The sequence below is a fragment of the Macaca fascicularis genome, chromosome 10 (assembly GCF_037993035.2).
Source record: "Macaca fascicularis isolate 582-1 chromosome 10, T2T-MFA8v1.1".
NCBI lineage: Eukaryota > Metazoa > Chordata > Mammalia > Primates > Cercopithecidae > Macaca > Macaca fascicularis.
In genome coordinates, this window is record NC_088384.1 from 100,158,293 (window position 1) to 100,182,197 (window position 23,905).

The following is a 23,905-nucleotide window of genomic DNA, read 5'->3' on the forward strand; positions in this document are numbered from 1 at the left end:
CAAGCCTCCTCCAAGTCATCAAGACTATCTGGGAATCCAAGATTCTTCTGTCCATTGGCTCTGCCACCCCCTTCACCCTTGGAGCCCTCCCCTGGGTCCTCTATAGTCAGCCAGAGGTGAGTGAGCTGGGGATCCGGAAGAAGCAGGAAACGAAGTGATGCCTGTCACTGTTTCCCATTCCCTGATGGCCACAACTAGTCAGCAGGGATGGGAAATGGAATCTTTCCAGAGAAGGAGTCCCCAACCCCTGCGCCCGTCTGTGGCCTGTTAGGAACCGGGCCACACGGCAGGAGGTGGGTGGTGGGTGAGCGAGCATTACCGCCCGAGCCCCACCTCCTGTCAGATCTACCGCGGCATTCGATTCTCATAGGAGCATGAACCCTATTGTGAACTGCGCATGTGAGGGATGTAGATTGCACGCTCCTCATAAGAATCTAACTAATGCCTGATGACCTGAGGTGCAACAGTTTCATCCCGAAACCATCTCCCCGCTACCTGCCAGCCGTGGGACAGTTGTCTTCCACGAACCTGGTCGCTGGTGCCAAAAAGGTTGGGGACCGCTGTCCTAGAGGAAACATGCCCTGGAGGAAAAATGCAAGTTTGTGGAACTCACAGCGATGCTTTTGCCAAATATCACAACACATTTTCAGGGGACAAACATGTTGCCCGGAGAGGCCAAGGTACATGCTGGAGGTCACATAATTTGCATGAAGCCGAGAATTAAAATGACATCAGACCCCACATATCTCCTTTTCCAAATTTCCTCCACTTGCACGTAGGAAGCAAAACTCCAGGAGGGAAGAGAGCTCAGGCACTAAAGCCCTGGGGGCTTGACTTGCAAAAAGCACCCAGATCATCACTTTACACACAACCCCAGCAACTTTATCTTCCAGCCTCTAGCATATAAGGGAAGTCAGCAAAAAACTGTCTGCTAGAGGCGGGCACACGAAAACCACGAGAAGCAACGCTGGGCAAGGGAAGGAGATAGAAGAACTCAAACTTAGCGGTCTGGGGACATTTGGTGCAGGATCAAACAGTCCTGTGCACACCGGCTGCCCCTGCAGGCATCATCTAACATGCTTCTAATTTTGTCTTAGGTTACAACACGTGTAGGGAGACATGCATGAGTTACTAGACACATTTATTTCTGCAAAATGGCCTTATCCTGGCAAAGTGGGCCAGATGACCTGTCATTGTCCTTCGAATGAAGGAAAAAGATGACGACATTGGGGAGTGGATCTAGTCTGGAGAGAGGGGGCTTGGCTGAGGACCAGAGAGGACTTCAGGCACAACAGAGGTTGCACAGCATCCGGCAAAAATCAGAGACTGAGGATGGCAGCAGCTTTGGGGTTCTAGGACCACCCTACCCTTTCTGGCTGTGACACCTGGAAGACTTTCCACTTGGAGATCTGGTTTCCTCATATGCAAAACTGTAATGGTAATAGGTGTGGCTCAACCTACTGAGTAAAGAGACAGTATGTGTGAATTGCCTGGACAATTTAATATAATAAATGCTGTTTGCTTATCTTTCTCTAAGTCTTGCTTTCCTTATCTGAAAAATGGGAATACTATTACCATTCCCAGAGGACACTTTTTGGGATTGCAAATCATGGTGTATTTGTAGGGGTCTGGCTCATAACGACTCACATTCTCATGTTTTATTATGTGTTTTTTTTTTTTTTTAAGAACCTGGCCCTGAGAATGAAGAGACCAGTGTCACCCTTAATCTCTCTGGTCCCTGTTTCGCTCGGCCTGCAGGGTACAAGCTTTGCTTCTCTCCTCCCCAGTCTTGCTCCTGCTACCAGAAGGTGCGGCCACCCACCACCCACCTGCCCATCTCTCTGCCAGCCTGGCCTTGCCTGTGTTTGACCTTCTGCCTTAGAGCTCTGCTTCCAAGTGGAGGAAGGCTGCCTTCCAGAGGTTTCTATTAAATACAAAAACAGGTCAATTGGCATTCATTCAGCAAGCATTTAATGAACTATTAAGTGTCAGCTACTGTGGCAAAGTGACAAGTGACACAGACCAGGCAGGTCTCCAGCCTTCTGGACGTCAGGATAGCAGGAGAAATAAGCCCTAAACAAGGACACGCGCAGACGCAGAGAAGACTTCCGATTGGGAGGCTGCTGAGAAGGGCCAAAAATCGCTGCTATGAGCAAGAAGAAAAGGAGGCCTGTTTTAGATGGGGAGAAGGTGGGGAAGAAAGGCCTTTTGAGGAAGTACCCTGGAGGGTCTGCCCCAGCCTGCAGTCATTTTCCTGCAGGGCTCGGAGGTGTGGACGCACACGGGTGCTGACCAGGGAGGAGCCACTGTCCATCCTTCTCATGAGCTCCAGGGATGAGTGTGAGGGGCCAGGGGCAGGGAGGTGATGTGTGGCCCCACTGTGAATCAACTCCTGCCACGCTTACACCCTCTTTCTCCTCTGCGGGGATCCCTGGTCACCCTCCTGGGCAACAGGAAAGATTCCAATCAACATTTTCTTATACGAATACGCTAATGAATAAACAGGAAGTGTAAGGTGGTGACAAGATATGATAGGGTGACATGACAGGAGACAGGTAGCATGTGGCACCTCAAAGAGGGAATGGGGACAGGTAGTGTGTGGCACCTCAGAGAGGGAACGGAGCTGACTGTTGAGTGGAGACCCAAAGGAAGCAAAGAACAGGCAAGGACAGTATCAGAACAGAGTTCCTGGCAGAAGAACAGGCACACAGACGCCTGGGGTGGGAAGACGCTGGCTTGCTCTGAAATAACAAGGAAACCAGCATTGGCTGCTGAAATGGCCAAAGGGGAGCATGGCATGAGATGAGTCTGAGAAGCCGGCAGGGGCCTGACCAGGCCGCAAGAGGAGTTTGGACTGTGTTGTAAGAACAATGGGAAGTCATCTAAGTTTAGGAGACGCATGACCCAAATGGCAGTTTTACAGGATCCCTCTGGCGGTTGAGAGGGGAGGGGAGGGGATGGTAGGGGTGGAGGAGTGGGCTGCACAGTCATCCAGGGGAGAGGAGGTGGTGACGTTAGACAAGGGTGGTGACCGTGAAGGACAGGAATCCAAATTGCCACGACACAGAATGCCACTGGAAACTGGACATGTACTCGTGGGCACCATAGGCGAGAGCACTGGACGAGGAGCCCGCAGTCCTCGAGTCAGAACCTCGGCCCTGGGGCCTGCACCACTATGCATTCGCCACGTGACTGTTGTGCCCCCTGTACCCAATGCCAAGGCTGACTTTGAGGCACGGGAAGGGAATCAGAGGACAGAAACGAGCTTTCTGAAGTTCAAGTGCAAAGCAGTTAAAGAAACCACTTTGAAGAAGTTCCAATCAACAGAGGAGGGATGCAGGGGCCAGCTGTGATTTCACTGTTTCGTTCTGCCGTGGTCTGAATTGTGTCTCCCCAAAATTCATATGTTGAAGCTCTGACCTTCAAGGTGATGGTATCTGGAGATGGGGCCTTTGGTAGGTGACAGGTTGAGAAGAGGTCACAAGGGTAGAGTCCTCATGATGGGATCAGTATCCTAAGAGGAGACACCAGAACTCCCCTCCCGCCCACCGGGTGAGGACACAGAGAGAAGGCAGCCGTCACCAAGCCAGAAAGGGCCCTCACCAGAAACCAGCCACGCGGGCGCCTTGATCATGGACTTTCCAGCCTCCAGAACTGCGAGAAAACAAATTTCTGTTGCTTGAGCCGCCCAGTCTGTGATGTTTTGTTATGGCAGCCTGAGCTAAGACACCCTCAGCATTAGAAAAGGCCCTAGGGGGAGAAGCAAAGGGGACTCAGACCTGGCAGTGTAAAAATTACGCTGGTGGTGCCCTGCACAGGCCTTTCACACAGTTTTAAAATAGAAGCAACATCTACATGGGTGTAATGGTGCTAATTTTCAAGGTCCTTGACTTCAACTTTAAAACTTTAGTAATATAACTGCGGCCGGGTGCAGTGGCTCATGCCTGTTATCCCAGCACTTTGGGAGGCCAAGGCAGGCCGATCACCTGAGGTCAGGAGTTCAAGATCAGCCTGACCAACATGGAGAAACCCTGTCTCTACTAAAAATACAAAATTAGCCAGGATGGTGGTGCCTGCCTGTAATTCTAGCTGCTCAGAAGCTGAGGCAGGAGAATCACTTGAACGCGGGAGGCAGAGGTTGTGGTGAGCCGAGATCACACCATTGCACTCCAGCCTGGGCAACAAGAGTGTAACTCCATCTCAAAAAACAAACAAACAATAAAACACTTTAATAATATAATCAACCCTTGATATCTACAGGGGATTGGTTTGAGGACCTTCTACAGATACCAAAATCCACAGATGCTTAAGTCTCCTACTCAAAATGGCATAGAATTTGCAAATAACCTATGCATATCTTTCTGTGTACTTGAAATCATCTCTAGATTACTGATAACACCTAATCCAATGTAACTGCTATATAAATAATTGTTATACTGTTTTGGTTTTATTTATATTAATTTTTACTGTTGTATTTTTAAAAAATATATGTTTGATCTGTGATTGGTTGAATCCATCATGCAGAACCCACGGATATGGAAGACTGACCACATATCCCTGCCTTAAAAAGTCAAATCAGGCTGGGTGCGGTGGCTCACGTCTGTAATCCCAGCACTTTGGGAGGCTGAGGTGGGCGGATCATCAGGTAAGAAGATTGAGAACATCTTGGCTAACACGGTGAAACCCTGTCTCTACTAAAAAAAAAAAAAAAAAAAAAAAAAAAAAAAAAAAAAAATACAGAAAATTAGCCAGGTGTGGTGGTGGGCGCCTGTAGTACCAGTTACTCGGGAGGCTGAGGCAGGAGAATGGCATGAACCCAAGAGGTGGAGCTTGCAGTGAGCTGAGATTGCACCACTGCACTCCAGCCTGGGGTACAGATCAAGACTCCATCTCAAACAAAAACAAAAACAAAAAACAAAAAACAAAAGTCAAACCGGACCATGAAGCTTATAATGATGTCAGGGTGTCCTCTGCCCTTCCCTCCTTCAATCTGTGACTCTCACCACCTGGGGGTAAATACTCTCAACTCTTTTTAACAACTGAATATGCACACACTATTACTTGTTTTATAGATTTTTTTTTCTTTTTTCTGAGACAGAGTCTTGCTCTGCCGCCCAGGCTGGAGTGCAATGGTGCAATCTCGGCTCACTGCAACCTCTGCCTCCTGGGTTCACGCCATTCTCCTGCCTCAGCCTCCCAAGTAGCTGGGACTACAGGCGCCTGCCACGACGGCTGGCTAACGTTTTGTATTTTTAGTAGAGACGGGCTTTCACCATGTTAGCCAGGTTGGTCTCGATCTCCTGACCTCATGATCCGCCCACCTCGGCCTCAAAAGTGCTGGGACTACAGGCATAAGCCTAGCCGATTTATAGATGTTTTAATGCCTTTTATTCACTTCTTTTCATGGAGAAAGAGGATTTAGTGCTCCTCCTCCAACTTGCTTCCCCCTCTGTGTCCTCCCAGTGAACTACACAATCACTGTGGTTAATCAATATTCCAGGCTTACATTTTCCCTATTCTGTAACTGATGTTTGCTGATGGGTCAAAGCTACGTATTTTTTTCCTTGAATAATTTTTCATTTTTGTTTTTCGTGTGCTTCATTTTCCTCCCTGTCACTCATTTTCCCCCAAAGCTCAGAGCTGTAAAACCCTTCTGATTATGGCCAGACACTTTGTGCTCCAATCTGATCTCTTTCTCAGGCAGATTCCAGCCATCATCAGATGCTTCATTACTTAGCAAATCCCCCTGCTTTTCTTGGGCCCTCTCTTTGCAGGATTCCATCCGTTCCTCCTTCTTGTCTTGCTTCTTTGTTGTGGTGGAACGCATCTTCCAGGCCCTTTCTAAGAAAGGATGGATGAGAAATAAAGGTGCAGTTCTGCAGATGTTTTCGTCTTACCCTCACACTTGATTGATGGTTTGACTGGGTGAAGATATCTAGGCTGAAAATAACTTTCTCTCTGAATTTTGAAGGCACGGCTTCATTGACTTCTCGTTTCCAGCCTTGCTGCTGTTGAGCGTAGAATATTATTCTGCCTCCCATTTCTTTGTGTACTGCTTACTTTTTGCCCCCTTCTCTGGTAACTTTTAGACTTTCTCTTCATCCACCATGTCTTGAAACCTCACAGGGATTTAGGTGGGTCTTTCCTCACTTTGCGGGTGGTAGGTGGACCCTTCCAATCTGAAGAGAGCCAGACCGCATCTCCCCTTCCAGCTTCCTCTGTCTTACTCCTCGACCATCTTTTTGAACTTAGAAACCAAGAATTTGGCTTCTTTACGCTCTCATCTATGAAGAAGTGGTTCTCATCACTAATAGTAAGAGTGTAACAAACAAAGCACATGCATTAATTCCTCCACGCGTCTTACGCAGGGGAGTGGGGAGTAGGAGGGTGGTCTCCGAGCTCCTTCCTCTTCCCCTGTCAGGCTGTTTTTTTGTTTTTGTTTTTGAGACAGGGTCTTACTCTGTTGCCCAGGCTGGAGTGCAGTGATGTGATCTTAGCTCACTGCAGCTGCAACCTCCTGGGCTCAAGCGATCCTCCCACCTCAGCCTCCCAAGTAGCTGAGACTATAGACCCGTGTCACCACACCTGGCTAATTTTTGTAGAGACAGGGTCTCATTACGTTGGCCAGGTTGGTCTTGAACTCCTGAGCCCAAGCAATCCTCCTGCCTCAGCCTCCCAAAGTGCTGGGATCACAGGATTGAGCCACTGTGCCCTGCGAGGCTGGCTGTTGACCACAGACTTACATCCTCAGCTCAGCCCGCCCTGTCTCAGCCCCTGCCCAGCCCACCTTTGATGGACAGCATATTAATCAGCTTGGGCTGCCATAACAACAGAAATGGTTTAAACAACAGAAATTAATTTTCTCACAGTTCTGGAGACTGGGAGGCCAAGGCCAAGGTGCTAGCAGGCTTTGTTTCTTCCGAGGCCTCTCTAGATGGCCACCTTCTCTCTGTGTCCTCACACGGCCATCCCTCTGTGCCTGTCCGCCTCTGGGGTCTGTGTGTCCAAGCCTCTTCCTCTTATAAGGACACCTGGCAGATTGAATTAGGGCCCACCCTAATGGCCTCATTTTGAACTTAATCGCCTCTTTAAACACCCTGTCTCCAAACACAGTCATATTCTGAGACACTGGGGCTTTGAACTTCAACTTGTGAGTTTGAGGGAGCAGAGTTCAGTTAGATGGGGTGCTCAATGATTAGAAACCCCACGGTGCTGGTTAAGTCCAATCACTGGTTCCCAGGCCAGGTGAAAGGAAACAGAAGCAAATCAGGAAGGATTCTGTGTGAGTACACAGTAACCAGGCCACTCTTCTGGGAGGGTAGTGCAAAGCCGAAATGCGGCATGCTCCACCTCCAGCTCACCACCGTCCAGCCCAGGAAATCCACACATCTTTGCGGGTGCCATGCACGCTATGCTGACAGAGCACAAGGGACATTTACTGATAGGTCCAGGGCAGACACTGAAGGACAGGGCTCCTTCATGTATCTCCACAACGACTCTCAGCCACACCATTTGTTCACTTTCCTGGGTGCCTTCCTAAACCTCCAAGCTTCCCTGGAATCCCTTGACTCCCGTCCAAAATATAGTATTAGTATAAAGGGAGTCGACAAACTCATGACCACAAGCTGCGAATTCCAGTGACGTCAGGGTCAGGCAGGTAACATAAGCAAAGGAAGGAGATGGGGGACATATGAGAGGGAGTGGTGAGGACCGGGTCTGAGTGGAGAGGGGCTGCCCTGCCAAAAAGCATTTCAATTCAATGTGTGTTGGAACACTGCTAGCCAAAAACAAAAAAACCACCAAACACAAACCAACCAACAAAACCAAGTTTGCTGACCAAATGCGGCCTCCAAGCATCTAGTTTGTGACCTTCACTGAGGATATGGTTAAAAGAGCAGGCTTTGAAGACACAGACCTGGTTTTGAATTTCACTGTTTCTGTGAAACGGTCTGGTCCAAATGTTAGAGATGTATGAGAAATATATGAAATAAAGCATGTAGTGCTTAGTGCAGGCCTAACACATAGCAAGTGCTAAATTAATAGTAGCTATTAATATTACTGTGGTAAATAAAAGTAGTGACGTGATTTTAAGCCTTCTCAGCAACAGTGGGGCGAGTACTGACGTGTGGAGTGGTGGTGTCTCCTGGTGGTCATAATTAGGAACTGCAGAGCAGTGTAGCAGGCCTAACAGAATGACTAGGAGCCAAGTGGGCTTTAGGGTCAGACAATGGGTTTGAATCCAGTTCTGCCATCTGTGAGTGGGTGACACAGGTCATTCACCTCCACGCTTAGCCTCCATATTCAACTGCCCTACACCAACAACCCCACGGAGTGGCTCTGACAACAAGACAACGTAATATCACTTCGTATGCAGTAAAGCCCTTAATAAGTGCTACGATCCTAGGATGATCCTAGCATGACGTCAGAACTCAGAACACCCCAGCACCACACTGTCAACATCTTTCTCCCTTGTGAGAAGGTGAAACAGGTGGGTACCCGGTTATGTTTTCTTTTATCGGGTGGCAATGGGAAGGGGTTACCCCAGACCAGAGCCCCTGACCAGAAAAATAGACCTGCTGTAGACACCTGAAATTCACCGGAGCAAAGTATTCCTTTGAGTTACGCATTGCTCTATCCAGGCTTCTCTTTTAAACCGGAAGTTCCTCTGGAAGGGTGACTGTATTAGCCCCAAATACCCACGTGAGGATGAGTTTATCAGCTGCTCCCCGCCTCGACAGGAGGGTCCTGGGGGACACTTTGTGCTGTCATTATCTCCATTTGGGCCCCCCACCCCAGTCACAGCCTTCTGCCCACTTGCCATTGCTGGCCTACAGAGCTGGCTTCCTGCCTGCCTGGGATGGGAGACCCTGTCTCAGTTGTCCCCAGGAGGTGGAGAACCAGAGGCCAGACCTGACCTGAGGCAGCAGGGTCCCCTCTCCCGCGGCCCTCTGGGGAAGCGCCCGGCACCCAGGCCTCCTCAGCCCTGCTCCTCCACCCCAGGCCCTGAGCTCTTCTTCCAGCAAACAGCAGCGGCATCTGTCTGGAAACGCAGGAAGGGGGCCTCCACTCGTATCCTTTCCTGCCGCCAGATGGAGAAATAAAAACAAGAATAACAGATCATGCTGCCAGAGCACGTGTGCTGGGGCCCGTGCTGGGCACTGCAGACCCACTGGTTCATTTCATCATCTTGCCAACCCCATGTGATAGATACAATGATTGTACACATTTCAGATGAGAAAACTGAGGCTCAGAAGGGTGAGTGACTTGCCCAAGGTCACAGAGCTAGACAGCAGGAGAGCCTGGGTGGGAACCAGGCAGACCACTGACTGACCCTTCACCATGGTGCAATGTTTACCCGGTGATGAGCCACCCCTTCCACCTCCAAATCCAAGAGGCCTGCCGCTGACTGACCGAGATCCAGCCCATTACTCTACCATCAAATCGATCACACGTGAGCACAAATTATCGCATTGACACTGACCCACCCTGACAAATGTCACTGGCCAAATGTGTAACTGGTCATAACTGACAGATGGACAGACATTTGGCTTGGGAAAGCTAGGGCCTGGCTAATCTTTGCTTTTAAAAGATCTTAATTTTTTTAAAATTTTAAACTTAAAAATTGAGGTACAATTTACATTCTCTAAAATGTCCACATTTTAGGTGTACAGATTGATGTGGTTTTGTTTGGTTTTTGAGATGGAGTCTTGCGTCTTGCTCCGTTGCTCAGGCTGGAATATAGGGGCGTGATCTTGGCTCACTGCAACCTCCACCTCCTGGAGTCAAGGGATTCTCCTGCCTCGGCCTCCCGAGTAGCTGGGATTACAGGCATGTGCCATCACACCTGGCTAATTTTTATATTTTTAGTAGACATGGGGTTTCACCACGTTAGGCTAGTCTCAAACTCCTGACCTCAGGTGACTAGCCCACCTCAGCCTCCCAAAGTGCTGGGATTACAGGTATGTGCCACCACGCCTGGCCACATTGATGAGTTTGACACACATGTATGTCCCAGTCAAGCTACAGGATATTCCTGTCACCTGGAAATCTCCCACACCCCTTTCCAGCCAACCCCTGCCCCTACTGCTCTAGGCAACCACCGCTCTGATTTCTATCACTACAGCTAGGTTTAGCCTTTTCTAGAATTTCATACACATGGAAGCACTGGGTATGCACATGTGTCTGCTTCTTTCACTTAATGGCTTTTAAATTCATCCATGTTGTTCCCTGCCTGTCTTTAATGTCTTCCTTTTTGTCCCTGAACAGGACTCCATTGTAAGCGATCAGGCACAGTCTGTTTTTCTGTTCTCCTGGTGACAGTCATGTGTGTGTTTCTAAGTTTTGGCAATTATGCCTAAAGCTGCTATCAACATTCTTGTACAAGTCTTTTTGGACATATGTTTTCATTTATTTTGGGTAAATACGTGGGAGTAGAAATGCTTGATCATAGGGTAGGTATGTTTAACTTCAAAATAAAACCTGCCAAAATGTTTCCCCAAGTGGGTGTATGATCTGGTCAATTAATTTTAACTACTCATCTGGTGAGCCAGAACTACCTACCAACTGACCCCCTTTCCAGACAAATACCATGTGACTCCTGAGTTGGGCTTCTGGGGACTAGAATTGTTCCCGGGGACAGGCTGGGTGTTGACCAGAAGCAAAGGATGGCATTTGGGAAGTTGTCTGGCTGGCTGCCCACCTTCTGGGGCCTGTGCTGGGCACTGCAGACCCACCATCTCCTTTCTGCCCCAGCTCCTCTTGCAGGCTTCTGAGGCCAAAGAACTTCTGCCGGGCCAGACATCCCAACTCCCTCTAAGGAGGCCCTCAGCAAGATGCTCATTCGGTCCCTTGCATCAGTGCCAGGTGGAGAGAATGTGACCGGGGCTATCCTGAGGCTGGGAGGGGAGGCAGGAAGGAGAAGGCAGGACCTGTCCAGACCAGACCAGAGTTCCATGCTCAGGTGTGAGGCTGCACAGCCCCATGGGACGCCTCAGATCTGGGAGAGGGAATTATCTCACCTGTGAGAATGGGGACAATACCGTCAACAGCTCAGCCCTGGCCTCGTGTCAGTTATCGATTGCTGCCTAATGAAGAATCCCCAAGCTTATGGGTTACAATGATTATTCATTCTATCTTACAAACCTGTGGGTTGACTAGATGGTTCTCCTCCTCCATGTGGTTGGCGAGGGCAACAGGACACTGGAGTTGGAGCGAAAAAGACAGTTTCTCTCCAGATCCAGAGCTCAACTGAGATGATTGAAACATCTGGGGTGGACTGGACATCTCTCTTCTCTTTCTCCATCCGTGTGGCCTGTTCATGGAGCCAGCTTGGGCTCCCTCATCACATGGTGGTCTTGGGACCACTGGGCTTTTTTTTTTTTTTTTTTTTTTTTGAGATAGGGTCTCACCCTGTCACCCAGGCTAACATGCAGTGGCATGATCACGGCTCACTGCAGCCTCGACCTCTCTGGGTTCAGGTGATCCTCCCACCTCAACCTCCTGAGTAACTGGGACTACAGGCGCATGCTGCCATGTCTGGCTAATTTTTTTTTTTTTTTTTAGAGAATGGGTCTCACTATGTTGCCCAGGCTGGTCTTGAACTCCTGGGTTCAAGTGATTCACCCACCTCAGCCTCACAAAGTGCTGGGATTACAGACGTGAGCCACCATGACCAGCTGAACTGGACTTCTTACATGGTGTGGTAAGCTGAATAGTGTACCCCCAAAATTTATATCTGCCTAGAACCTCAAAATACAACCTGATGTATGGTTGTATATGACCTCATCTTAACTAGTTATATCTGCAAAGATGAGAACAAAGTCTTTGGAGATGTAACTAGTTAAGATGAGGTCATACTGGATTAGGTTAAGATCTAAATCCAACGTCAGATGTCCTTCTAAGGAGGTTAGAAGACAGACACACACAGGGATGAAGGCCATGTGAAGATAGAGGAGACTAGAGTTATGCCAACACCAGCCATGAAATGCCAAGGACTGCCAGGAGCCAAGAGACAGGCATGGAACAGATTCTCCCCCAGAGCCTCCAGAAGGACCCAGCCCTGCCAACACCTTGATTTTGGCCTTCCAGCCTCCAGAACTGAGAATACATTTCTGTTGCCCTAAGCTGCCCAGTTTGTGGTACCTTGTTATGGCAGTGCTGGGAAGCTAACTTGCGTGGTGGCTGGGGTCTGAGGATGAAGCAGAAGCTAATGGCATCTTGAAGGCTGGGCCCAGAACCGATGGAGCATCACCCCGCCATGCTTCATCGGGCAAAGCAGGGCCTCTCAGCATAGGCACCATTGATACTAGACTGGTCTCATTCTGTTTGGCGAGGGCAGAGGAATTGAAGGAGGTTGCTCTGTGTGTTCAGGATGTTTAGTAGAATCCCTGGCTTCTACTCATAGCACCCCCACCAGGCCCAACAACTAAAAATGTCCCCAGAGATTGCCCAATGTCACCTGGAGGACAAAGCCACCCTGGATTGAGAACCGCTGGGTTAAAGTAAGTAACGGGATCAGCGCAGCTCCCAAGGCAGGGGCTGTACGAGCGCGTGAACAGCAGCAGGCTCCGAGGGCCACCAATGGGACAGTCACCCGCTTCAGGATCACCTGGAACTTGCCTTGAGATTTGCAGGATATACCCCACAGCCCCCAGATCTTTTTTTTTCCTTAGAGACAGAGGTTCCCTGTCGCTCAGGCTGGAGTGCAGTGGTGTGATCATGGCTCACTGCAGCCTCGAGCTCCCGGGCTCAAGCGAGGCCTCAGCCTCCTGAGTAGCTAGGACTACACGCACAAGCCACCATGCATGCCCGGCTAATTTTTAATTTTGTAGAGATGGGGATCTTGCAATGCTCCCCAGACTTGTCTCAAACTCCAGGCATCAAGTGATTCTCCTGCCACTCAGAGTGCTGGATTACAGGTATGAGCCACGTGCCTGGTCCCCCCCAGACCTTCAGTCCCACAGGTTCCACCTTATGAAGTGAGTCCCAGGTGGGGGTCAGAAGCTGGCGCCCAGGTCCAGGACCCCATGGAGGGTTACCTGTGACTTTGGGTGCTTCTGCACACTTGTTGCCAACTTGAGATGCCGAATTCAAACCACCATTCAAACTCCCTGTACCAGGTGAGAAGTGTAGGAAAATGGTTTGAAGCCACGTGGTTTGCCCTGGGCAGTCTAATAGGCAAGAAATGAATGCACATGTGTCTAGGTTGGGCACTGCACAAAGAACGCCACATCTAAGGGCAACAGGGCAAACATACTAACTCACATGAGTGGCAGAGGTAAAGATTCATGGGCTTCCACCCGAGTCCTGGGGCAGCATAGGAGAGCCTCTGCCCACCTAAACCAGTGCTGGCAGCCCCAGCCATGCCACACGCTTGGGAGAACACGTTCACCCTGTGCCGCACCCTCCGCTGCCCAACCCCAAACCTACACTGTGGCCTCGGCGTGGCAGGTGGCTGGCGGGAACACACCGGACAAGGGGGTAAGGGTGTGTGAAGCACAGAGCGCGGCATCTGTGTGTGCAGCGGAGTTCACCTGGGAGGAAGCAGCGTAGCATTTGCCTGATTTCTTGTATGTTGCATACACGCTGGACACTGACTCAGAAGGGCTGCTTTTTTTGCTTGTTTTAAAATGATACATTTTCACATCTCCATCTCTGTAGCCATGACCCGAAACAAAATGGAATGTTTCCATCACCCCTGATAGTTCCCATGCGCCCCTGTTCATCAGTGATTTCACCCACCCCCCTCCCCACCACCTCCCCAGGTAAACACCACCCTAACTGTTATTGCCATAAACTGAGTTTGCCTCCTTTTCTATCGTTTTATATAAATGGACTCATATTGTTATCTTTTCTGTCTGGCTTTTCTTCAGCACCATTTTTTCAAGATTCATTCCTGCAGCTGTGTATAGCCATCCCTTTTATTTTTATTTTTGGCAACCAAGTCTTGCTCTGTTGCCCAAGTTGGAGTGCAGTGGTGCAATCCTGGCTCACTGCAACCTCCACCTTCCCAGTACAGGCCGTTCTCCTGCCTCAGCCTCCTGAGTAGCTGGGATTACAGGCTTGCGCCACCGTGCCTGGCTAGTTTTTTGTATTTTTTAGTAGAGACAGGGTTTCACTATGTTGCCCAGGCTGATCTCAAACTCCTAGGCTTAAGCGATCCACCCACCTCAGCCTCCCAAATCCCTTGTACTTTTTATTGGTGTGCAATATGATAAAAAACTTGGTTTATGAAATTGCAGTTCCTAACTGGATGCTACTGTTTACGGCCCAGTGCCAGACCCCTACCCCCTCTTCTCCTTCCCGAACTCCATCTTTACACTTTGGCCATGACCACTGTCACCCAACTCACCTAGAGTGAGCGTCCCATCCCACCTCAGTCCAGCTTTCCCCCAGGGCCACCTGTGATCGTTCACGCTGTGCAATGCCATCCTGACTCCAACAATCCCTGGGGGAGAGGTGACTGATATCCTAACTACCCTGCTCCGATTATGGTACATGGTATGTGTATACCAAAATATCACATGTACCCCATCAATATGTACAAATATTGTATATCAAAGATGGAGAACTACTGTAAAAAACAATGACTGGAGGAAGACAAGACTTTTTCCAGTTTACAACCTGGTGCGGACTGGCTGGCAGCAGGTTCTCCACTTCCCACAGCCAGGGCCCTTTAAAAACGGGTTTGGCCCCAATGCCATTGCTGCAGCTGGAACGGGCACAGCTGGCTCATCTAGGATAGAAAGCGCATGGCCAGCTTTGTGTGAAAGGAGAGGAAACTCTCCCCCTGCACATAGCTGCTGCCGCTGGATTCCAAATTCCTTGTCCTGCCCTCCCATCTTCCCCGAATCCTGCCCCAACTTATCCTTGAAGCACTGTTCCACTGCAGCCCGGCACACTCCCACCAGAGCCATGGGCCACCAGCCACCACCCTTCCAGGGCATACAGTGCGGCAGAGCACATAGGCCACGCCACTGGCAGTTCAGCCCCCTCACGCAGCCTCAACTTCCTCATTTGTGAAATGGGCACAACGACAGCAACTAGCTCATTTGGTGGGAAAACGTAAGATAATCTAGGTAAAGTCCTGGCACAGTGCCTAGTGCACAAGTCGTCACTGAATATTACCTTTTGGTTGATCTGTGCAGGACAGTTCTCCAGGTGGCCTTGGGCCAACCCACCAACCCAGTTCTCCTCACCTGTCACCCCACCCCCCTCTCCCCCCACTTATTTATTTATTTATTATTTATTTATTTATTTTGAGACAGAGTCTCACTCTATCACCCAGGCTAGAGTACAGATGTGCAATCTCAGCTCACTGTGCAACCTCCACATCCCAGGTTCAAGTGAGTCTCCTGCCTCAGCTGCCCAAGTAGCTGGGATTACAGATGTGCGCCACCACACCTGGCTAATTTTTGTATTTTTAGGAGAGTTGGGGTTAGGCTGGCCTATGTGGGCCAGGCTGGCCTTGAACTCCTGAATTCAAGTGATCCACCCACCTTTGCCTCACAAAGTGCTGGGATTACAGGCATAAGCCACGATGCCCGGCCACCCGCTTTGTTGCTTGATTCTCAGGACTAACTTGGTGAGTGCTAGGAATGCAACATCCTGAGATACGTAGGAACTGCTGCAACAGCCCAGGCTCTATTCCCCTTTCCCCTACAAACAGAGTATCCTTAGGTGTTTTAGCCCACCCTATTGTGTTACCCCTGAAGTATACAACCTGGGCTGGGCTATCTTTTGGGGTCTCTCAGCTGTGGTACAATTGGGGCACACACAGAGACTCCATTCACCCCGGGGAAGATTTCCTGAGCCTGGGGGACTGGTTTGCAATGAATCCCAGGCTCCTGTTGTCCATTGCTGTCTGTCTGTAAGTAACAAACCCATTTCATTTCATGTAGCTTTTGTGCGTGGGGGTTCTGCCTCACCGGATTCAGGCAAACTGGTCACCAGCGCACAGAAACCCTGCTCCACAACCTGGGATCTAGTTGAAACTCTGGCACTAGTGCCAATTTGAGTGGGCTCAATGCCTGGGCAAAAATGCACTTCTACCCCTGTCCTTCAGTTTCTCCATCTATAAAAGAGATGGTACGCAGCACCTTGGGAGGCTGAGGTGGGTGGATCACGTGAGGCCAGGAGTTCAAGACTAGCCTGGCCAACATGGCAAAATCCCATCCCTACTAAAAATACAAAAATTAGCCAGGTGTGATGGTGCATGCCTGTAGTACAGGTGACCGATAAAGTCACTTCCAAACCTCACATCCTATAAAGCTGTGATTCCCAGAGGCTGAGAACTCACCACTACTTTTGTACTTTCATTTTAAATATTTAAATCTTCAATCCATTTGCGAGTGACATTAGTACAAATATGAGCCATGGATCTAAGTTTACTTTTTCCCCAAATGGTTGCCCAGTTGTCTCTTTGCTATGTATTAAATGTCCCATTTCACCTTTTTGAGTGGAACTCCTTTAATTAGAAAATTGGGTCCATTTCTGGATTTTAAAAATCTTATTCCATTGATCCATTGATTTTACTGTAATTTTTAATATACTTAAGTATTTTTGTGGGTCAAGCAACCTCTAGTTTCTTTCTGAAATATTTTAGACATATGAACAGTACAGAGAGAATATAACTAGCACCTAGGCAACCTCTACCAATCTTAAACTTCAGTCAGAACTCAACCCCCTTGATTATTAGGAAGAGTCTGCTCTTCCCAATAATTATAATCAAGGTTCCCACATGTTTCATTCTACCAGTTGCCATCCTCCTCTGAAAGTAGCTGCTTCGAATTTATCATTTCCATTATTTAAACACAAATGTAAATATCCACGATATATAATATTGCTTTATGTGTTTTAGAATTTTGTGTAAATTTCTCTTACTATCAATATCATTCTCCACTTACAGGTTTTTGAGATATATGTAATGTTGGTATATGTAGCTTCTCATTCTCATGGCGCTAAGAATTAAATGAAATAATCCTTGTATGCAATTAGAAGTGTCTGGAATGCGATAAACAAGGTTAGCTGTCATTATCAATATCACCGATCATTATTTTTATTATCACCATTCCTACAATAGGGATCAAAGGGATCAGAGGTTCACACACGACACTGTTGAGGAGTCGCAAAATGGAGCCCTGATTTCTTTTAGGATAACAGGAGCCGTTTTCCCTGCTCTGAGGTATGTTTGGATGGGAACAGTGGGCTCGGTGTCAGCTGTTCCCTGGTGCTGTGCACAGCTTGCAGGAATGGCTCTGATTTTGTTTAATGACTCTGCCATGGACTCCCAACTTGGCCATATGACTTGCTCTAGCCAATGAGACAGCAGCAAACACTATGCAAGCAGATACTTCAAAAGTGCTTGCTCACTGGCCTTGCCCTCTTACTGCTCTTGGTCAGACCCGCTACCATGAGAACAAGCCCACGCTAGCCTGCTGGATGATGGGAGACCCTGCAGAGAAAAGGAAGGTGCCCCAGCTGACATCAGAAAGCCCTGTGCCCATCCAGCAGCCAACTTCAGATGTATGAGTGAGTTCCAGCTGAGATAAGCCAAACTTGGCAAAATCGCAGAACTGCCCACATGAACCTACCGAAACTGCCATCCCAGAGTTGTGAGCTCAATAAATAGTTGTTGTATTAAGTCACAGAGTCCGGGGTGGTTTGTTATGCTGCATAAGCTAGCTGATACACCTGGTTATCTGACAGCTCCACCAACCACTGACTGTATCCGCAGACTTAACTCTTGGTTAGATGACCAGAAAACAATATTCCACGTGCGTGAACCACAACCCACAAGAGACAGGCTCCCTTTCAGAAACATCAAACGATATTCAACAGCTGGCAGGTCTGAAAAGCTCTCACCCATATCATGAGTGTGCAAAACATGCCTTGACCAATGATAATCACCATGGGGCACCTTCTGGGGGATGGTGGTATCCCCCCAAAGAGCAGACTCTTCCCAAGGTAACCACAGGTGATGTATCGGTGTTTCTAACTGGTCCTAATCCCAAATCCATGTCTGAAACCTCACCTTATACCTACATATGAACTTCATGGGTGCAAACACCACGCCTGGTCAAACCAGAAAGCAGAGTTCCCAAAAAGGGTAGATGTCCTTCTGCACACAGCAAAGACGTGTTGGGCCATGCCTAGAGGAAAAGGAGGCAGAGGCTGCAGAGCTGGAAGCTCAGCTGTTTCCAGGCCCTGGGCTGTCAGATCGCTGTCCACAGCCTTGCCAGGAAGTGCCCCACAGTCCCACATTTGGAAGTGAACAAGCTGGAAGGGTGAGTTTCCAACTGGACACAGCTGGTGACGATCAAGATCGTGACCCCAGAGAACTGCCCTCAGACTCTGCAAGGCCCATTCTCACCACAGGTGGAGTTATTTGCCTGCATAACTGATGAAGTCGGGCCCTCTCTCCTGCCCCCAAACACAGAGGAGGGGCCATGCGCTTCCTGACATTGTGGCCTCAAATCCCATAACCACAAGGGCCATCCATTTAGGGACAACATTGATGTCTGCCTCAGGAAGTCCCTTCCCACTCCACCTGCCTGGGAACACTCCCCTCTGATGTGACTGCTTCTGGACTCACGTTATAAACAATTCCTTTTTTAAGGGCCTGAAACACTGGACTAGAACCACCTCCCCCCTCCAAAAAAAAATGCAAATCCACAATACCAAGTACTATACAAAGGTGCTCTCATTATGCTTGGCTCAAAATGATTCACAAGAGGAAAGGAACCGACGCCATATGTACGCGTGTCTAAGAATAAGACAGACGCGCTTTCTCTACGCGTATGCTTCCCAAAAATTAATGAATGCAATCTCTCATCCTAGTCCTTTACAGATTTATCTAAGGTTTCTTCCTGTGTTTGAATTCCTCTATTAGAAAAAAATTAAAGCAAAATGTCCCTATGGCTAGAAATTAAATATTTATGGACGTATTACAGAAAGCAGTAATTCGCCACCCCCTCTCTCCACACCAATGCAACTCTTACAGTGTAATTCCTGAAGACTACCTAGTATAACTCTAAGTAATATATTTGCACTATTCTTTCTTGATTTATCAGCTCTGACAGTAGTTCTTCCCAAATTCCTCTAAAGGTTTTGATAGATTACTTTCATTTTTTTCTGCTCCTTGAAACATCACACCTTTAAACAATGCACTTAAACCTCAATTAAATGAGCTTTTCTATTACAATAACTTTTGTCTCCCTACTACAATTGATGAAAACTCCCTTCCACCTCCCCACCCTTCTTTCATTTTATACCTTTTGATGTCTGTTAGCTGCATCATAACTTTTACCTGTAATTAACTCCTTAATTGCCAGGCACTATTCTGTGTACTGGGGATACAACCTTCGAGAAGACAACAACATTCCTTCTCTCGTGGAAATGACCCTTTAAGGGAAGCGGAAAATAAAAATATAAGGATGTGCAGAATTTCTGAGAATGGAAACACACTGGATATAAACAAACAGTCACGTGCAAGAGACTGTACCTAGAAGCAGGAAGTTCAAAACTAATTGGGGGCCAGGTGCGGTGGCTCACTCCTATAATCCCAGCATTCTGGGAGGCCGAGGCAGATGGATCACCTGAGGTCAGGAGTGCGAGACCAGCCTGGCCAAAATGGTGAAATCCCATCTCTACTTAGCCAGGCATGGTGGCACATGCCTGTAATCCCAGCTACTCAGGAGGCTGAGGCAGGAGAATCACTTGAACCTGGGAGACAGAGGTTGCAGGGAGGCAGAGGTGGTGCCACTGCACTCCAGCCTGAGTGACAGAGTGAGACTGTCTCAAAAAACAAACAAAAACACCTAACTGGGGAGGTCACAAAAGGTCTCGCCCAGCAGACCGCACTTGAGCTGAGACCTGGATAACAAGAAGCCCGTGACTCTGCAGGTTGTCCAGTCTGACTGTGGGAGCAGACACTGTTCTTGGTATTGAGGGAGCATGTCTTCCCCCGGTCTCACGTAGTTCCATCTCACACATGCACTGATCAGCAATCTGCCAAGTAAGGGAGACACTCTGCAAACACCTGGGGTGCTCTGTGTAATTCTCTTCTCTCTGGGACTCTGTCCTGAGAAGTCTGCCTACCTTGGTTTTCCTAGGCTCTCAGCCAGTGTCCTCAACTCACAGATTCTGCCAAGTTCCCTGTCTTGGCACTGCAACCTGAAAACTCACTGGGTCAACTGTAGAATGTATTAGCCTGGGCTACCATGACAAAAGATCACAGATAGGGTGGCTTCAACAACAGACATTTATGTTCTTCCACTTCCGGAGGCTGGAAGTCCATGATCGAGATGCCGGCAAATTCAGTTTCTGTTGAGGACCTGCCCCCTGATGGTAAATGTCCTTCTATGTCCTTCCGTGACTTTACTCTGTGCTTGCACTGGGGAAAGGAGGGGTTTTTTAGTGTGAGTGTGAGTGTGAGTGTGTGTGTATGTGTGTGTATATGTGTGTTTTTAGTTAAAGAGGCAAGGTCTCTCTCAGTTGCCCAGGCTCGAGCAATTCTCCCATCTCAGCCTCCCAAAGTGCTAGGATTACAGGGGTGAGCCACTATGCCCCACCTCTTCCTTTTCTTATAAGGACACCAATCCTATCTGACTAGCGTCCCACCCTTATGGCCTCATTTAACCTTAATTACTTCCCTAAAGACCCTACCTCCAAATATATTCATATCAAAAGTTAGGACTTCAACATATGAATTAAGGTGGAGGGTGGCACAATTCTTCCATAACAGGGCTCACTCCATTTGTTTCCCATTTCTCAGTGACCACTGTCCTTTGCTGATGGATGTACAGTGTCTTGCAAACCATTGTTTTGTCCCTTCTTTGGTTGATCCAGAAGGGAGGTTACCTCTGGTGCCTGGTACTCTATCTTGGCTGGTCTTAGATTTTTCACATTTTTGTGCATAAAATAGTATCATAATTTTTTTTAATTTTTGTTTTATGGTCATTTGCAATATTTTGTATGTTTGTGCCTTTGTCTTTATTATACTAGCTAGTATTTTTTTCATAGAAACAATTCCGAGTTCTGCTATTTCCTTTCTTTTTTCTGATTATTCTATGTACTTGTGTTTATTAATTCTCCCTTCCACATCTTTTCATTGATATTTGTTTTGTTTTGTTTCGTTTTTGAGACAAAATCTCACTCTGCCACCCAGGCTGGAGTGCAGTGGCGCAATCTTGGCTCACTGCAACCTTCTCAAGTGATTCTTCTGCTCAGCCTGCCAAGTAGCTGGGATTACAGGCACCCACCACCATGCCCAGCTAATTTCTTTTTTTTTTTTTTTTTTTTGAGACGGAGTCTCGCTCTGTCGCCCAGGCTAGAATGCAGTGGTGTGATCTCGGCTCACTGCAAGCTCCGCCTCCCGGGTTCACGCCATTCTCCTGCCTCAGCCTCCCTAGAAGCTGGGACTACAGGCGCCCGCCACCACGCCCGGCTAATTTTTTTGTATTTTTAGTAGAGACGGGGTTTCACCGTGTTCGCCAGGATGGTCTCGATCTCCTGACCTCGTGATCTGCCCGCCTCGGCCTCCCAAAGTGCCGGGATTACAGGCTTGAGCCACCGCGCCCGGCCGCCCAGCTAATTTCTATATTTCTAGTAGAGACAGGGTTTTACCTTGGACAGGCTGGTCTTGAACTCCTGACCTCAAGTGATCCACCTGCCTCAGCCTCCCAAAGTGCTGGGATTACAGGTGTGAGCCACTGCACCTGGCCCTTTTGTTATTTTTATTGTTGTTCATTTCTTAACTGTGAGTTGGAAATTAAACTTTTATCTTTTTAATATATTTATTGCTATACCTATTCAATGGTATAAGTTCTTAGCTAACACTATATTGGCTGTGTCCCAGTGATTCTGATATGTTTTTATTCATAAAAAAAGCTTTTAATTTCAATAAAACATACTCCAGAAAATGCACAAGTCTTGAGACAGCTGACGAACCCATTACAGAGTGAACATACTCATGAAACCAACACCTGGATCAAAAATAGACATTGCCAGCATCCTAAAACTTCCCACTGTGCCACTTCCCAATATCCCTCCATCCCCCAAGCAACTATTATCCTGACTTCTAACACAATAGGTTAACTACGCCTGTTTTTGAACATGATATAAGTGATATCATGATGGAGTCTCTTAGGTCTGTCTATTTTCACCCAGCATTATGTTTGTATAATTTGTCCATGTATCTGCATGTAGAAGAAAAATGTGTTAAAATGTTTTTGTTATGACTGAAATAAATAGAAAATGAAAAATTGCTCCTTAAAAATCTACGTTATTACAAATGTTCCAAGCAGAGTTCATGATTTGGGGAAGAGGTTGAATAGGTTACCCAATAATATGCAACAGGTTAAAGACAGGAAGTACTCCAAAGTCACATCAGAAAAATAGAAAGATGCCTACGTAACTGGAAAGAAACTAAAAATTTAATAATTTGCATAACTTTTACTCAACCCATTTATATTATTTTGACTTTTAAAAAATTGCTAAAATGAAATCTTACATTTATCAAGTTTGCTCATGTAGGGATTATGCACAGTAAACATACATCCTCTTGGCCAGGCATGGTGGCTCATGCCTGTAATCCCAGCACTTTGGGAGGCGAAGGCAGGCAGATCACGTGAGGTCAAGAGTTTGAGACCAGCCTGGCCAACATGGTGAAACCCTGTCTCCACTAAAACCACAAACATTAGCTGGGCATGGTGGCAGGCACCTGTAATCCCAGCTACTCAGGTCTGGGGAGGCAGGAGAATCACCTGAACCCAGGGGCGGATGTTGCAGTGAGCTGAGATAGTGCCATTGCACTCCAGCCTGGGCAACAGAGTGAAACTCCGTCTCAAAAAAATAAATAAAATAAAACAAACATACATCCTCTTTATACAATGCTTTTGGAGAGAGACTGATCATATGATGCAAATCACTCCAGACTGGAAATAACAGTCAAGTTTGAGTCTCTGTCCATCAATGATAACCAAGATGAAGTTAATTAGATTCAAATATTTTATTTTCAAGCATAAAATAGGACATTCGCAAGACATGCTGAGGTTTTTTCTCTAGTTCTAAAACATAACATGATCCTAAGTATATTTAGACAACCAAAAATTGTATCAGAGACATGAGAAAATCTGGCAAGAGAGTGATTTAAAGAGGTGGACACAGCTCACCCTCCGTATTCATGTTCTACTATTTTTGCTATTAAGTTTTCTGGTATTAAAAATTACCAAAACGTAGTGGATTAAAACAACACAAATATCTTACCTTACCTTATTATCTCACAGTTTTGTGGGCCAGAGTCCAGCAAGGGTCTCACGGGGCTGAGATTGAGGTGTCAGCAGGGCCGTGTGCCTTTCGGGAAACTGTAGGAGGGTATCGGCTTCCCGGCCTCTTCCAGCTTCCAGAGACCCCCTTCCTCCATCTTCAAAGCCCGCAACGTAGCGTGTAGACGACCCTACTTCCATCACCACGTCCCTTTCTCTGACCACAGCTGCTACTGGTTGTCTGCTCTTAAGGAGCCCTGTGATTAGATTGGATCTGCCTGGAAAATCCAGGCTCCTCGCCCCAACTCAAGGACAGATGATAGCAACTTTAATCAATTCCCTTTTGCCATGCAAGGTAACATACTCACAGGTGCTGGGGACTAGGACGTGGACATTGTATTAGGCCATTCTTGCCTTGCTGTAAAGGAACACCTGAGACCGGGTAATTTACAAGAAAAGAGGTTTAATTGGCTCACGGTTCTATAGGCTTACAGTTTCAAGGATGGCATCAGCGTCTATCCAGCTTCTGGGGAGGCCTACAGGGGGCTTTTACTCATGGTGGAAGATGAAGGGAAGCCTCTGTTACACGGTGACAGCAGGAGAAAGGGAGGGAGGTGGAGTGGGAGGGAGGGGATGTCACA